This window comes from Lissotriton vulgaris, chromosome 1_1, assembly GCF_964263255.1.
Source record: "Lissotriton vulgaris chromosome 1_1, aLisVul1.2, whole genome shotgun sequence".
Classification (NCBI taxonomy): Eukaryota; Metazoa; Chordata; class Amphibia; order Caudata; family Salamandridae; genus Lissotriton; species Lissotriton vulgaris.
In genome coordinates, this window is record NC_141685.1 from 64,424,335 (window position 1) to 64,442,529 (window position 18,195).

An 18,195-nucleotide genomic window follows, 5' to 3' on the forward strand; every position below is an offset into this window, starting at 1 on the left:
AGCTGGGCCCATGGCATCAGGGATCTCGGGAAGGGAAAATGGCTGCCGATGGGCCTATGGCAAAAAACACAGTTGATGGACAGAATGCAGAACAATGTCTTACATTCACCCCAGTACAAAGATCTGGGCCTAAATTCATCGTTTTTTTTTTGCACTCCACACCACCCTAGGTCATACACTGGCTACATGCAAATCGCCCTTGACCCTGTGCCTCATGGGAACAGTCCAACCCGAACTACCAAGCCATGTCTTTCCTAGACCGGAATCAAGCATCCAAGGACTAGTTTCTGGCTATCGGCCTTCTTCAGCCTGGATAGCTTGACTCCAGTGATGTGGAGAGCCTGGGACTCACGTCTGAGCATACCCAGCCCACTCAGGGTGAAAATTGCAAAAAACACAGTTGATGGACAGAATGCAGAACAAGGTCTTACATTCACCCCAGTACAAAGATCTGGGCCTAAATCAATAGTTTTTTTGCACTCCACACCACCCTAGGTCAGACACTGGCTATATGCAAATCAGCCTTGACCCTGTGCCTCATGGGAACAGTCCAGCCCGAACTACCAAGCCATGTCTTTCCTAGACCGGAATCAAGCATCCAAGGACCGGTTTCTGGCTATCAGCCTTCTTCAGCCTGGATAGCTTGACTCCAGTGATGTGGAGAGCCTGGGACTCACGTCTGAGCATACCCAGCCCACTCAGGGTGAAAATTGTAAAAAACACAGTTGATGGACAGAATGGAGAACAATGACTGGGTGTGAGTGTTTGATTGATTCAGATGCTCCGTCCATCACCACCCGCTTTTGTACTGCTTTTGGCCGCCATAAGTGTGGCAGGGTATGCTCAGACGCGAGTCCCTTGCTCACTTTGCCACTGGATTCAAGCAAGCCGGGCTGAAGACGGCTGGAATGCCAGAAACCGGTCCTCGGAAGCTTGTTTACGGTCCAGGGAAGACATGGCTTGGCAGTTCGGGCTGGACTGTTTCCATGAGGCACAGGGTCAGACTGATTTGCATATAGCTATGTCTGAACTGGGATGGCAGAGTGGGCTAAAGAACGGCGATGGATTAAACCCAGATCTTTTGACTGGGTGTGAGTGTTTGATTAATTCAGATGCTCCGTCCATCACCACCCCCTTTTGTACCGATGGGCCTATGGGGCCTTGCGGGTTTGGGACGTGCGGGCTGGAAGGGTGGCCGGGGACAGGCCAATGCGGGCCATGGTCGGACATGGGCAGGGCAGCTAGGGGTTTCTAGGTATGGAGCTGGGCTAACGGGGAGCTGAGTCGCGGGGGGGGGGAACCACGCCACGAGGCCGGGTCCAACATACGGGAACATTTGCTGACAGCTTATTAGTTGTTTATTAGAAATGCCTACAACCTGGACTCCTTTCCCAAGAGGGGTGGGTTGGGCGCTCCCGTAAGTCTGACTGTGGAAAGGGAGGCATATTTATTGATTAAAAGTGATGCCGGATTCCCATTTACTTCTTCTACAAAAGGGCCCTCTGGGTGACCTCTAGGACTGCACCAAGCACACAATCCTTCTTCCGTCTCAGGCACCGTCATTGTGTCTGATTCAGTCCAGTAGAAACTCCTAGTGTAGGAGGAAGTTGTGGAAAATCCTTATTAATCACTGAAAGATTTTGTTGAAATCCTGAATTTGTTGAGAATTTGGCATTCTATTCTGCACTGGGCTGTGGGACCATCGGGACTGAAGGCATGTTCCAATATATCTGCCTTTGATTCTGCATGCTCGGCACACAGGCCAGTTGGGCTGGGACCATTGACTGTGACATCCCATTCTGGCCATCTGATTCATGTTCCAGTTTCCCAGGTTCCTGCAAACATCGCAGGGAGCGTGTCTTATTCTGCACACTATTAGTGTTTGAGGTATTTAAATTGCCACTGTCAGTAAAACCAACACCCTGAGCAGGGCCTGACTGACCGGAACCGGCTTCGGGTGTTTCCCCGGGAGGCTGGAAGAGTGGGGGCCGAATCTTCAGTGCTGGGAAACGTATTTTTGCTGGTTTTGCTGTGGTGCTGCTATATCGCCCCCCAGCAACAAAAGAGGCAGGGAGCTGGTCCGTCAAAATTGTCAGGCCTGGTTTGGGTTCCCAGTCCGGCCTGACCCAGAGGAACAACATTTCCTCCTTGCACATACTGAACATCATTACTCTGCACACCAACGCCGTGACTACCCAAACTCACACCAGCAACAAACCCAGAATCAAAACGAGGATACAATCCTTGAGAATCACTTTCGTCACCCGTTTGGAACATTTTTGTCTGAGCGCTCATTATTTTTCTTTGATTTTTGATATTTTTCTGCTTAGTAACAAAATTCTCATTACAGAACTTTGCGTAAAACAAAATCTCATCCGGAATGTTAGTCTGAAGCCCCTCACATTTTGCTGGATATGTGAACTAACCTCTGGATGCAACGCTAAAAGATGCGCCCTCTTTTACCCGGTCTTTGCCTTTGCAATATTGTCTGTAACTCTGCATTAATCTCTTGTAATATAATAAAATATTTTGAGGCGCTTCACTCTGTAGTTCTTCAATTGGCCAGTTTACAAGCAACTTACACTCATTCCACAAATCTCTTGGGACAACAATTAACAAACTTAAACTCAGCTCTCGACCACCCCGCCTGGATGAACAGGCCTCATCTCCACTGCATCCCTCCTGGAGAGGCCCTACCTCCTTTGAACTCACCTCCTCTACACCTTCCTGGACAGGCCTCTCCCCCTCTGCATCCCTGGACAGGCCTCACCTCCTCTACACCCCCCGGACAGGCCTCACTCACCTCCTCTGAGCCCCCTGGACAGGCCTTGCTTCCTCTGCATCCCCCGACAGGTCTCGCCTCCTCTACACCTACCTCCTAACAGGCCTTACCACCTCTACATACCATGGACAGTCCTCCCCTCCTCTGCACCTGCTGGACAGGCCTCACCTTCTTTGTGCCTCCCCCTGGACAGGCTTCACCTCTTCTAACCATCCTCCGACAGGACAGGTCTCACCTCCTCCCCCCTCTCCACAGGTCTCACCTCCTTTGCCCCTCATCCCCTCTCCACAGGTCTCACCTTCTCTGTACCACCCGGACAGGTCTCACCTCAGCTGCAGCCCCCTGGACAGAACAGGCCTTAGCTCCTCTGCACCCCTGGACAGGCCTCACCTCCTCTGTACCCCTGTACAGACCTCGCCTCCTCTGCACACCAGGACAGGCCTCGCCTCCTCTGCACCCATGGACAAGCCTCCACTCCACTGCACCCCCCTGGACAGGCATCCCCCACACTGCACCCCCCTGGACAGGCCTCACCTACAATGCAGCTCCCTGGACAGGCCCCACCTCCTCTGCACCCCTGGACAGACCTCACCTCCTTTGCACCCCTTGGACATTCCTAACCTCCTCTGCACCCCACTAGACAGGCCTCACTTCCTCTGCACCCCCCTGGACAGGTCTCACCTATTCTGCACCCCCAGCTCTGGACAGGCCTCACCTCCTCTGCACTACCTTGGACAGGCCTCGCCTGCAGCATCCCCCTTCCCTGACAGGCCTCACCTCCTCTACACCTTCCTGGACAGGCCTCTCCCCCTCTGCATCCCTGGACAGGCCTCACTTCCTCTACACCCCCCGGACAGGCCTCACTCACCTCCTCTGAGCCCCCTGGACAGGCCTTGCTTCCTCTGCATCCCCCGACAGGTCTCGCCTCCTCTGCCCCTACCTCCAAACAGGCCTTACCACTTCTATATCCCATGGACAGTCCTCCCCTCCTCTGCACCTGCTGGACAGGCCTCACCTTCTTTGTGCCTCCCCCTGGACAGGCTTCACCTCTTGTAACCTCCCTCCGACAGGACAGGTCTCACCTCATCTGCCCCTCCCCCCTCTCCACAGGTCTCACCTCCTTTGCCCCTCATCCCCTCTCCACAGGTCTCACCTTCTCTGTACCACCCGGACAGGTCTCACCTCAGCTGCACCCCCCTGGACAGAACAGGCCTTACCTCCTCTGAACCCCTGGACAGGCCTCACCTCCTCTGTACCCCTGTACAGGCCTCACCTGCTCTGCACCCATGGACAGGCCTCCACTCCACTGCACCCCCCTGGACAGGCGTCCCCCACACTGCACCCCCCTGGACAGGCCTCACCTACAATGCGGCTCCCTGGACAGGCCCCACCTCCTCTCCACCCCTGGACAGACCTCACCTCCTTTGCACCCCTTGGACATTCCTAACCTCCTCTGCACCCCACTAGACAGGCCTCACTTCCTCTGCACCCCCCTGGACAGGACTCACCTATTCTGCACCCCCCAGCTCTGGACAGGCCTCACCTCCTCTGCACTACCTTGGACAGGCCTCGCCTGCAGCATCCCCCTTCCCTGACAGGCCTCACCTCCTCTGCTCGGCACCACACCACAGAACAGGCCTCTTCTGCAACCCCCCACCAGAAAAGCATCACCTCCTCTGCCCCCTGCACAGGCCTCACCTCCTCTGCACCCCCTCAGGACAGACCTCATCTCCTCTGCCCCCACATGGACAGGCACCACCTCCTCTGCAGCCCTCTGGACAATGTGAGAAGTTGGCCTGGTATATGCTGCCCACTAGTTATAATGGGCACCTTGTACCAGTCCAAACAACCCTTATTGATGATAGCTATGGGGAGCAGCCTTCAGGCTAAGTCTTGAAGGAATGTAAAGCAGCTTTTTTTACCAGTCTATAATCTCATGAATGACCAAATGAAAGGAGAACCACACCAGGTTGCACAGGTCCCGCAGAGAGACACTGCTCCCCTGGACAGGCCTCACCTCCTCTGCACCCCCTGGACAGGCCTCGCCTCCTCTGCACCCCTGGACAGGTCTCACCTCCTCTGACCCCTGGACAGGCCTCACCTCCTTTGCACCCCTGGACAGGTCTCACCTCCTCTGACCCCTGGACAGGCCTCACCTCCTCTGCACCCCTGGACAGGCCTCACCTCCACTGCACCCCTGGACAGGCCTCACCTCCTCTGTGCCCCTGGACAGGCCTCTCCTCCTCTGCTTCCCTGGACAGGCCTCACCTCCACTGCACCCCTGGACAGGCCTTTCCTCCTCTGCTTCCCTCGACAGGCCTCTGCACCCCTGGACAGGCCTCTCCTCCTCTGCACCCCTGGACAGGCCTCTCCTCCTCTGCTTCCCGGCCTCTCCTCCTCTGCTTCCCTGGACAGGCCTCACCTCCTCTGTGCCCATGGACAGACCTCACCTCCTCTGTGCCCCTGGACAGACCTCTCCTCCTCTGCGCCCCTGGAGCGGTCTCTCCTCCTCTGCACCCCTGGACAGGCCTCTCCTCCTCTGCTACCCTGGACAGGCCTCTCTTCCTCTGCACCCCCTGGACAGACCTCTCCTCCTCTGCATCCCTGGAGAGGTCTCTCCTCCTCTGTACTCCTGGACAGGCCTCTCCTCCTCTGTTTCCCTGGACAGGCCTCTCCTCCTCTGCACCCCTGGACAGACCTCTCTTCCTCTGCGCCCCTGGAGAGGTCTCTCCTCCTCTGCACTCCTGGACAGGCCTCACCTCCCCAGCACCCTTGGACAGGCCTCTCGGTGAAGGATTCTCATTAAGGACAGAGGAGCCCAGAGTTCATTGCACCCCATACAGCGCCTCTGACTCCTCCCTGAGCCTCGGGCGCTATGTACGGGTTCCAAAGAGAGACGCTGCTCCCCTGGACAGGCCTCAACTCCTCTGCACCCCTGGACAGGCCTCACTGCCTCTGCACCCCTGGACAGGCTTCTCGGTGAAGGATTCTCATTAAGGACAGAGGAACCCAGAGTTCATTCCACCCCATACAGCGCCTCTAACTCCACCCTGAGCCTCGGGGCGCTATGCACAGACCCCGAAGAGAGACACTGCTCCCCTGGACAGGCCTCACCTCCTATGCTCCTCTGGACAGGCCTCGCCTCCTCTGCACCCCTGGACAGGCCTCTTCTCCTCTGCACCCCTGGACAGGCCTCTTCTCCTCTGCACCACTGGACAGGCCCCACCTCCTCTGCACCCACCTGGACAGGCCTCGCCCCCTCTGCACCCCTGGACAGGCCGCACCTCCTCTGCACCCCCTGGACAGGCCTCACCTCTTCTGCACCCATGGACAGGCCTCACCTCCTCTATACCCCTGGACAGGCCCCACCTCCTCTGCACCCACCTGGACAGGCCTCTCCTCTGCACCCCTGGACAGGTCTCTCCTCTGCACCCCTGGACAGGCCTCTTCGCCTCTGCACCCCTGGACAGGCCTCTTCTCCTCTGCACCCCCCTGGACAGGCCCCACCTCCTCTGCACCCCCCTGGACAGGCCACACCTCCTCTGCTCCCCACTCAGGCTCAGCATGAATGCCAGGGGGGTGGGGGGGGGTCTGATCCATGGATTAAAAATTGCAGCCAAGTGAGTTAGCAGCTCTCCTACCTGAGCAGAAACCTGTCCAGGCCCTCTCCTCCTCCTGGAGCTGGGGGGTGTGGGGGGAGGGAGGGGCAGGTGCAGCTCTTGGGTCTGAGGGGGGTCTGTGAGGGTCTGAAGATGGAGGTAACTGCCCACCAGACAGGGCTCCTTCCTCCTCTGCAGCAGGCTGAATACACCAGGAGAGGCCGGAAGTGATGTCAGCACCGCTGCTGGTGCTGTCTCTGCCACCACTAACCCGGAAGAGGAAACCCTTCTCCCTTCCATCAAAGGTGCAGCTCAGTGGTTTTTCATCAGCAGGCGAGGAGCGCCCTCTGGTGGCCGCTGACAGAACTGCCACCTCCTGGCTCCAGGAGTGAATACATTTCACGCAAACAAGCATTTATACCTGTAAAGACCTGGGATTTCAGATGTCACAGACAGGAATGTTTTTAAGGGTCAGACAGTTCAAGTACAGAGCCTCACACTTTGCTGCTGCTGTAAAAAAGTATTTATAGCTTCACTTCAGATGAGCATCTTCCAAACACTGATGTAGAGGACTAAAGAGTATTTACAGAAAGGTGACAACTGGAAGTGGCAGTCTGTATTTCAATGAATATATCTGTATTTATTTTTTTTATTTTTTATTATTTTGTATTTTTTTCCCGATACATGTTACAGCACAAATGAACAGAACACAAAACTCAAAATACAAAATTCTTTCAAGCAGTACATACATGGTTTTCCTTTGTGTAAAGCCAAATAAGAGAATTTATATACATAAATATAGAGAGACAAGCTACATTTTCCAATAATACATGCAGCTTTCGCCACGAATCCTAATCCCCTTCCCCATTCTGCCTAGCTTTCCACCGAGCTATGGGTTGCCATATCTTCCCTCCCCGTATTTTCGCCCTTCTGCCCTTCCTGTCATATATCGCTTTCTCCAAGTTGTACATGGACAGTAATCTTGCTACCCAGTTTTGAAAGGTCCAGCCATGCCCTCGCAATGCCAATTGGAAAGACAGCAGCTGCCATAAAGGGAAATTCTGCATGTGATTCCTCCGCGACTGCCATCAACCCCAGCATTATTAGTTCATCAGACATTTTGATCTTGATACCCAAAGAGCCCTCCAGAAATTCCTCAATTGCTCCCTTCAGAGTATGTAATTGTGGGCATTGCGCAAACATGTGTACTATGTCAGCGTTGCTTGCATCGCAACGTGGGCAGGATGTTCCTGTCGTCCCTCCCCACTGTGCAATTCTAGCTGGGGTGTAATAGAGAGAATACAATGTTTTGTAATGCTGTGATTGCAACGTTGCTGAACACAGAACAGATCTTCCTAGATCCAAAGACATCTGAAAATCCTCCAAGCTAGACCCCACTTTCTCCACCCACTTGCTGGCATGTTTATCCCTGTCGTCGCTTTTAAAAGCACAAAGTTCTATATATAGCTGACGAATTGTGCAGTGCTTACTCCGCTCTATATAATCCAATATTCTACAGTGTTTAAACCCTATAGGACCTCCCTTTTTGTTTGTCAGATAGCTTCTCACCTGTAGATACTTAAAGAAGCTATTAGTAGGTATTTCAAATTTATTTTGTAACTCCTGGAATTGTAATATCTCCCCCTCCATATCCAGTAAGTCTCCGATCTTATTAATACCCTTAAGGTCCCAAACCCTCATGGTTGCATCTCTAAAGATGTCTCCCGGGAGTGAATGATTATTTAACAATCGAGTATATCTACTGTATCTCCCTACTCCAAACTTTTTCGTTGCCGCCTTCCAGATGTTGTGAGCCGCTCTTAGGGTCTTAAACCTGGTGTGTTTGTAATAACTAAAATCAATCGTGTTTAGAAAACCGTTCTCTGCTTCCCCCCCTATCAATGCTCTGTATACATTCGTAAAGGCAGGTCTGCCATCCCTTTGTATTTCCCCCCTACCACCTATCAACCCTTGAAAATATTGCATAGCCGTGGCCCAATAATAGAGTTTAAAATCTGGGGCCCCCCATCCCCCATTTTCCCTAGACAGTGTCATGAACCTATAAGCTCTTCTGGTCTTCCCTTGTGTCCAGATTAGTCTATTAAGAATTGCTTCCAGCCTACTAAACCAGCTCTGATCGAAAAAAAGAGGGATGGCTCTAAAAATATAAAGAAATTTCGGAAATGTGACCATCTTGATCACATTTGTGCGTCCCATTAATGTCAAGTGTAAATTGTGAATCCTTTCAGTATTCTTTTTGACTTTAGCTAGTAATGGTTCCATGTTCACCCCCACCAGAGTATCTAAATCTGCTGTCACCCTAATCCCAAGATATAATGCCTCGGGGACTACTCTAGCATCTTGGTGTATTGTATATCTGTTCTGGACTATCTGAGTCTTTCCTTTCCTTTGTTGATTAGGTACCCCGAAGTTCATGGCCTCCTGTTCTATCTCATTTATAGCCCTCCCTGGTTCCGGAGTTATGAGTGCCACATCGTCTGCATAGGCAAATAATTTATACTCCATTCCATGCATCCTAACCGGGGGGATATTATTATTGCAGACTAATCTTCTTAACATAGGATCCAAATATAAAGCGAACAGCAAGGGTGAAGCTGGACAACCCTGCCTTGTCCCACGTCTTATCTGTATTGCCCTTGTATAACTCTTATTAATTCTCACCCTCGCTGTCGGCTGCTCGTATAGGACCTGAATTGCCCTGATGTAACCCTCGCCTATTCCAAACCACTCCATAACCTTCCACAAATAGTCCCAGGAGACCCTGTCGAATGCCTTCTCAGCGTCGAGAAATATGGCAGCGACAGGGTCCCCTGCAACCTCCGCAGCATCCAAAATAGTGATCAGTTGTCTAGTATGTTGGGTGGTCCCCTTTCCAGGGATAAATCCATGCTGTGTTTTACTGACTAACCCCTCTATGGCCCTGCTTAGTCTCTGTGCCAATGCTTTAGAAAATATTTTTGCGTCCGCATTTAAAAGGGTAATTGGTCTGTAGGACCCAGGTTCTAATGGGGATTTATCTTTCTTCAATATGACTACCATATCCGCCCCTGCCCAAGACTGTGGGGCTAACATACTCATCTGTGCCTGTCTGAAAGTCTCCAACATGTCCTCCCCCACTGTGTCCCAGAATGTTTTGTAAAACTCTGCCGGTATTTGATCCGGCCCTGTGGCTTTCCCAGCGGGGAGATTAGTCACTGCTTCTCTTATTTCCTGTAGAGTTAAAGGAAGATCTAAATTCTCTTTTTCCACCTGATCTAACCTGTTGTGTGGTATATCTGCCAAGTACTCCATAATCCCCACTCCTGTATTGTTTATACTCTGTGTATATAAATTCCCGTAAAATTCCCTAAATGCCTCCTGTACCTCTTCTCCCTTATCTACAATATTGCCTGTGCTAATCCTAATCTCCTTGATTTCTTCTGCTGCTAATTTTTGTCTAGTTCGAATTGCCAGTAGGTGTCCTACTCTCTCATTGTATTCGTAGCACTCTCCTTTTTTGGCCAAGAAGTTCCCTGCCGCCTTCTGTACCAAACTTTCCCCTGCTTCTGCTTTATTTAATTCTATTTCCAACAGTAGCCCCTCTATTGCTCCTTGATTTAACAATGTCTGGGTTAAGCGTTCTTCTAGTCTCTCCAATTCCTTCAGCCATCTATCCATCCTGATTTTCTCCTTCTTATTCCTCTGTAATGTATAGCTCAAGGTTTCCCCCCTAATTCCGGCCTTGAACGCGTCCCAGACCATATTAGCTGGAGCAGAGCCCCTATTAATCTCCCAAAACTGTTCAATCCATTCCTGCATCCGACTAACATATCCTTCTTCTTTTAAGAGCCTTCTCTCAAACGACCAGGTATACTGTTTTACCCTATCTCTGCTAGCCAGCTGGAGGCTTAACACCAGCGGATTATGATCTGATATACTCCTTGGCAGCCGTTCTATCTGGGCTCCATTTATCTTAGAACTTGACAAAAGAAAAAAATCTAGCCTAGCAACCATCCTGTGTGGCGCTGAGTAATAAGTACTCCCTGTCCCTGGCGGATTTTTATTGGCCCACACATCTATCAATGCATTATGTTGCACTAAATTATTTATCGCGTTACAAGTTTTCCTTTCGCCCAGCATATCCTCCCCCGCCCGTTACTCCCAGCCCATGCAACCCATTGATATTAAAATCCCCAAAACATATTACAGGCTCTAGCCACAGTGTGAGTTCCAAATCCAAATATTCAAAAACTTCTGGTTCATCATCGGTAGAGCCATAAACAGAAGCAATTGTGAAATGCCCTGCGGATGTTTCCACTATTACCCATCTCCCCTCCTGATCCTCCTTTTTTCTTTTAGTTTTGGCAGCCCCTTTTTTAGCTAGGATAGCTACTCCTCTTGTCCTACTATCCTGATTTGTATGAGCAAGAACATCATACCCCATCTGTTCCAGCATGAATGTATCCTTCCCCATAATATGAGTCTCTTGGAGACATATCACGTATAGCCTTAACATCCTTAGCATAGCTGCAGCCTTCTGCCTTTTCCCTCCGTTATTCCGTCCACATATGTTCAAAGAGGCCACCCTTAACGCCATGTATATTTACAAGGATTTTCCATACTACCTGCCAGCTTGAAACTCTCTTCTCTCATCATGTATACCCAAGCTTCCTCTTCTTTATGTGTTTTGTCATTTTGTGCTGCTTTCTCCACCCGACCATCACCAAGCCTTCCCACCCCCTACTCCCACCCCTCCCCCCTGCTCTCCCCTCCCAGAGTCATCCCTCCCCCTCAACCCCTTTCACAGGCAAATAGGTCATGCATGACCTATGTGTGACTGCTTGCATTGTAGTGTCGCCCTCCCTCTCCTCCCCGTAACTTTCCTGATACTATCAGAACATCTTAAAGCTCATACATCACTCTTATACTGTATTATTTTTCCCCCCTCTGCGCTGTTCCGTCAGCTCTTCTAGATATTCCCCCGCCTTTACTTCTGAGAAAAACATTCTGGTGTACCCTCCAGTGATAACCTTCAATTTCGCCGGGAACATTAAGTATGCCTCTGCACCTTGCAAACGAAAAGGAGCAATTAATTGCCTAAGGCGCCACCGCCTCTCCACAGTCACATGACAAAAGTCAGGTCTTGCAAAAAATGTAGCTCCCTCAAATGTTTTCTTAGAGTCATGTCTGGCTTTTTCCATGATTTCTTGTCTTGCCAAGAAATTGCCAAAGAAGATTAGCATGGCTCTTGGTAGAGTATCCTGATTCCCACCTTGTTTCTTTTTTATTGTTTGTGGAAACCTGTGTGCCCTTTGGACCTCTACCTCCCATTGCCACTGTGCTTCCGGAAATGCCCCTTTTAATAACTTAATGACATATCCTCTTGCATCCTGCCCCTCAATCCCTTCCTCCAGTCCAAGAAGTCTCACGTTGTTACGCCTCTGGCGATTTTCAAAGTCCTCAATTTTCCACTGCATATCCTCCACGACTTTTGTCTGCTCCATCTTAAACGTCTGCCAGTCCGTTACCTCATCCTCGAGCCTTCCTGTTCTTTCCTCCACCAGCACTACTCTTTCCTCGACCTCATCGTATTTTTTGTTAATTTTTCTTATAGAGGCCTGTATTTTTTTAGTGTCATGCCTTGCTCTATGGCTCTCCGCCCTAGCTTCCTCCTGCATCTATTTTAACATATTGACCAACAGGTCTAATGTAGCATGCTGTGTAGCTCCACTCTCCTCCCCTCCTATTGTGCCTTTTGCATGAATGCCCTCCTGATACATGCCTGATGTTGCAGAATAATCCCATGCAAGTTTTTTATTTATGTTGGCTAGAGAGCCTCGTTTTGCTGCAGATGTCCTCCTTCTCTGAGTGTTTATATCCTAAGAGCCACTGTTTTCCTCTTCATCCAAGCTTATATCAGTAGTCTCTATACCTTCCTCCTCCTCACTAGAGTAATCCGACCCCTCATTAACTGAAAAGAATTTCTCCCCTTCGCGTTCTCTCTGCGAGTCCAGGCTTGCCAGACTCCCCCATTTTGCGCCCTGCTTCTGCCTTGCATCGTTCTTTAACTCTGCCTCTACCAGTAACAATGCATCCATAATCTGGGCGTTATTCATACCTTCAGCCCCTGTGATGTCATCGCTACCTACTTCCAGTAGCCTCCCAATCGCCGGCTGCTTTGAGCTGTCTTGCGATTTTTCCTCCATCTCTGCGGTCTCCACTAAATCCACATGGGGCATGCCGATTGCTGATTGCTTCACACTCCCATTCTGTATTGTCCCGGTCATCAACTGGTTTGTGCCATTACCTCGCAAGTTCTCCTCTATCTCCTCCGTCTCCCCCATCACCGCTACCTCTGTGGTAATTGTACCGCTCTGTAGCTTCTCTGCCGCTCCGTCTAATCCCGCGAGAAGCGTGCAACTCCCAGCGGTTCTTCCTGGTTGCTTAGCAATCCCGACGCCGGCGTCCTCGAGGACAGCGTTCTCTGCCCCTGCTTCGGACTCAGCAACGCTCACGGGAGAGTGGCTCACAGAGGGTCTGACAGTATTCATCTTCATGTTAAATGTCTCTGTCAAGGTAGGCTGTCTGAGGTTTGCATCTCTGGCGTCCTTGTTTGCCGTCCCGCCTGTATTCCGTACGCTCCTGGCACTGTCTTTGTTTGAGCTCTGCGTTACTTGCAGTATTTCATTGTTTGCTGCTGCCGCTTGTGTTGTTTGAGAGCTTATTTTCTTTTCCTTCTCTGCTTTCCGCTGCTGTGCTTTCTGAGCCGCACTCAAAGCGGGCGTTGATCTTTTGTTTGGTGGTGGCATTTTCGGTAAAGTCCCGGTCCGGGAACTATCACTCAGTGCTTGGTTCGCGCCATTAACTGTTGGCAGGAGCTTCTCGCTCTCCTTTTCCTTCTCATGTCTCGTACGCTGAGACAATTTCTTCACGCCAATATAGACACTCCTCCAGTACTCCTTCAAAGTTGTCCAAGCAATACCCACTCGCTGTCGAAGATGATATTCTTTATTACTGGTATTCTCCAGGAGTTTCTGTATTATCCTGTGAACCAGCCACATCTCCGCCTCTGGTAGTAATCCTTCTTCATTCTCCCGGTCGGGAGAGGGAGTAAATGCGACTTTACTCTACAACGCACTAGTGGCCATCTTGCCTCCCTCCCGAATATATCTGTATTTCAATGAATATATCTGTATTTCAAGGAACATATCTGTATTTCAAAGAACATATCTGTATTTCAAAGAATATATCTGCATTTCAATGAATATATTGGTATTTCAATGAATATATGAGTATTTCGGTCAGTTTTGCAATTAAACTGGGCAGCTTATTTATTCTTTTAAATAATTTATTTGCAGTTTTTCAAATCCACAACGTGCTAGATAGCAAAGTAAACAGAGGTAAATACCATGGAGTTTTATACACCAGATCAGTGACAATGAGGCATAGGTCATGTGTCAAAGCGAAAATTGAAGGAGCTTATTTCTAATTTTCCTATGTCTGTGGCTTATTCCTTATATTTAATATGGTTTTATATCCTCGAACAAGACTGAAACGTAGACCCTAATGAGGTTTTGAGTTTCTGGTTTAAGAGCACAACTGTCTCCTAAAATATTAAGATAGCGGCCTCTTCCAGGATTTGTTGTTTTGCTTATAGTAACCACCATCCTCTCTCAACAAGGATTCACTGACAAAAAATAAAGCAATATATTGAAACAATTAATTCCTAAAATAGGGCAACCAAGAATGAACCAGAATGTTCTCACACAGTTTGCATTGTATCATAAAAATGAGTGGGTGTTACTGGCCTGAAGAATAGGGAGGGGCATTTCAATACTCGAAAATATTCTACTCCTTCACATAGGCCCCTATATCACAGTACACTCATCATCAGTACACCATTGATTAGTGAGTGCATCAACTCTTTGTAGCATTGTCATGCAAGCAGCTTTGAATGCCTCGACAGCGACATTAGTTCGGACGTGCATACATCAGAGCCCTCAAGCCTCACTAATCAAGAATGACACTAACACATTTGGAGGTCGGTCTGAAGTCTCACTCAAACCTGGCCCATTCTTCAAAACTATGGGAATAAACTAGAACTTCACACATGACTATTCATCACAGAGCAGACCCTCTGTCCCACATTTTGTTGGCAAAACCTTCCTCATATTTCACCATGAGTACTGCACACAGTTCAGTACAATGTTAAATTGAATGCCTATTTTAGTGAGACTTGGTTGTCAATCTTATCACTTTGCATGTGTTCTGATCATGTCTATAAATTCAGTAATGTCTCTTCCTTTGGAATGGTCAAAGTCAAATGTTAAGTGGCACCACTCCCTGTGTCTTTTTTAAATACCTCAATTCTCTATTGATTTTTCATATACAATGAGCATATTATAGGGATGGAAGTTTATCGATTCAGCAGAGTCCAAGATACTGTGTAAACTAGAACTTGTGAGAAGACATTGATAACCGGAAAAACAATAAATAACATAACCCGTCCAGACAGAGGTGATGTAGCCCAGAAGATCCTGCAGATTATCAGGGAAGGAGGATGAGGGGAAATACGAGGGGAAGTGATGTGGGAACAGGAGAGAAAAGTCAGGGTGCCAGGCCCCATGGTCACCCCCCAAAAAGCCAACTCCCACTACGAAGGCCGTAGCCAGAAACTCTCACCATGGTGTTTTAAATCCTGGAATATTGACATTTTGTGAAGCAAGGTCTGAATTTCAACCTGACCGCCTGGAGGAAACTGCCATAGTCTTTCCAAAGATCGTGACTGTCCTGCTCAGAGAGTGAGAGGCCCCACGGTACAACGGTACATGAGTGGGGAAGACCCTGACTATTTTTTCAATAATTTCGAAAGGATGGCCACGGCAGCATCTTGGCCACTTGATAAATCGGTTCAGTACTTGAGACCTCTCCTGTCTGGTGACTCACAAGCAGCCTACCAGGCGGCTACAGTTCAAGGGATAGCTCCTTATGGTGATATGAAGAGGTGCATCATGGAGAGGTTGGGTGTAGATGACGAGACCTACCGGCTAAAACTACGGCAAATGAAGGAAGGACTCCAAGAGACACCTCAAGCCTTGTAGGGTAAAAGATATGGCGGATCGCTGGTTAAAACCAGTCACTACAGACAAAGATGGGATCATGGCCAAAATATATTTGGAGCAATATTTGTCCTCACTTCATCCGCCCATTCAGAGGTGGGCGCGTCAACAGGCTAATTTGACCCTTGAAACTGCCATAGAGATTGCTAGTGCCTACAACAGAGCTCAAGAGATTCAAAAAGGGTGAGACGAGTCAACAGGGAAAACAGGGGGCCCAGGAGTACATCATCATCTCCATCCAACCCTAGCAAAGAAGCCCAAACCCGTAACCATAATTCCTGGAACCCCTATTTTCAGACCTCCTACTATGGGTCCTCAATGTTTCCAGTGTGGAGGGATGAGACATATTGCCTGGTTTTGTCCCCAAAAGGAAGACCCCATGGCAATAGGTATGGCTCGCGACTACTATTGCTCCCCTTCAGAAAAAAATCACCTCCCTATCGCTCTACAGTATCAGTGAATGGACACCCAGTGACAGCTCTGGCTGATGTGGGATGCCTACACAGCATAGTCCGAACTCAAGACCTGGGGCCTTGCGTCAGTTTTGCGCTGCGGATGCGTCACTTTTTGTGACGCATCTGCGGCGTAAAACATGCACCTTGTTGCGCCATATTTAAAAAGTGACGCATCTAGGTAGATGCGTCACTTTTTAAACCCCTGCGCCACATTATACCTGCGTCAGGTATAATGTATGCAGAGGGGGCGTTCCCCCGCAAAAAGCCTCGTAATAGTGACGCAGTGAAATCTATGAGATTTCACTGCGTCACTTTTAGGATGCTGTTGCGTCAAAATCGTGCGCCTGCCTAACAGCAGGCGTAAGACTGACGCAAGCCCTTTCACATGGGGCTTTCCCCATGTGAAAGGACGCATTGCTGGAGATGCGTCACTTTTGTGACACACTCCAGCAATGCGTCACTTTTGCGCTTACAGATGCGTCAGAAATACTGACATATCTGTAAGTCCTTGCGACATGATGCGTCATACATTAAATATGACGCATCATTGGTGTCGCAAGGAGTGCGCAGTGAAAAGTGACGCATCGCTGTTTTCACGCAGCGATGCGTCACTTTTCATAAATGAGGCCCCTGGGATCCCGCCTTGGCCCGATTGATGGACCTGTAGCTATACGTTGTGTTCATGGTGACCCATGACCCAGGAACCACTTTAACTGTTTGACGTATACCCCGGTTACCAGAACAAGCTATACTCGGAAACGATTACCCAAAGTTATCTTAGTTGTTGCACAGCACTAAACTCGAAGATGAAGAATGGTGGGCCACAGCACCTTTTTCACAGACAAGGAGTGGCCACCATCAAAAACTAGGAAGAGTAGAAAACAAAGGAGGGCAGAAAAAGGCAGGAATCCATTGGTTTTGCCCTTTCTACAAGATGAGAACCCCTGGGAAACCAATAGAAATTTCCATGCGGCACAAAGGGAAGATCTGGTGTTAGAGGAAGCATGGAACAAGGCCCTAGAGGTCAAAGACCCACACCACGTAGGTCCATATTTCTTTAAGAAAAAGGGGTTGTTGCATGGAAAAGGGAGTCCCACTCAGAACCCCCAGCTATTGATCCCCGGTCTATTCAGGGAAAAAGTGTAGTTTCTAGCCCACAGCCACTTATTGGGGGACATTTTGGGGCAGGCTAAACTGAAAAACAGATCACTGAACAGTTTTATTGACCTGGCATATACCAGCATGTCAAAAAATACTGCAGAGAAAATACTGCAGAGAAAATACTGCAGAGAATGCCGGGTATGCCAAAAAAATAACAGATACCATCCTCCGACAGCACCCCTTCAACCACTTCCCATAATAAAACCACCCACAAGAAACCCTACGATCCTCAACTGCCAACCTCCTCATGATTCCCCACACAAATAAGGTCCCCCATCCCTAGCTTCGACAGTGGCGGAGGAGACCGCTGGGCCGGGAGATGAGGAGATGCCATCACTAAATAATTTCTTGAAACTTTATTTAATTCCCTGCGCGGATATTTTCAGGCGCTAAAACAGAAAATGGCCGGAGAGCACCGCGAGTTGCGTTGAGATGTAGATGGATTGGGGGAACGAGTGGCGGCGGTGGAGGAGGAGGAACAGTCCAGAAGCGAAGAAGTGGAGCAGCTTCAGCAAGAAGTTATCCGCCTCAAAGAACAGCAAGTTGACCTGCAGGCGCACGCGGAAGCCTCGAAATCGAAAATCGCTCTAGGAGGAACAACATTAGGGTCCGAGGCGTTCCATCCAAAGCAGAAGAGGACAGTGTCACAAGCTTCTTGCAGGGAATGTTCCGGGAGATTCTGGGGGAAACTGACGACTTTGCAATTCGCATAGACTTGGCACACAGGGTAGGCCTGGCATGGCGTGCACCTGCCCCCCCGCCCGACATCCTGGCCTTCCTGCCTGACTTTCCCTTGAAAGAGAGGATCCTTCAAGAGGCGCGTCAGAAACAACCTCTCCAATATCAGGGATACCAGGTTGCATTGTATCGGGACCTCTCGGCCATCACCTTACACAAGAGGAAGGCCTTCAAGGCGGCCACGATGTTCCTGCGTGACAAAGGCATCCCCTACTCGTGGGGCCACCCCTTTAGACTGATCTTTAAATGGAAGGGGACCCTGCACCAACTCAGATCCCTGCACGACACGTGCGCCCTCCTGGGCATTGACCTCCACGAGGAATCCCAGTCACAGGAAGCTT

General features: G+C 49.7%; 2 protein-coding genes across 2 annotated transcripts in view; both read right to left on the reverse strand.

Annotated features, from left to right (window-relative positions):
* LOC147737299 (uncharacterized) overlaps nt 1-6,601 on the reverse strand; it is a 143,545-nt gene extending 136,944 nt beyond the window's left edge. Inside the window, exon 1 of the mRNA XM_086924986.1 lies at nt 6,424-6,601. The gene's annotated coding sequence lies outside the window, so the exon portion shown is untranslated. The remainder of the gene's footprint in view (nt 1-6,423) is intronic.
* Nucleotides 1-18,195, reverse strand: part of LOC147737284 (uncharacterized) — a 1,685,245-nt gene that overhangs the window by 1,527,531 nt on the left and 139,519 nt on the right. The gene's annotated exons all lie outside the window — the stretch shown is intronic.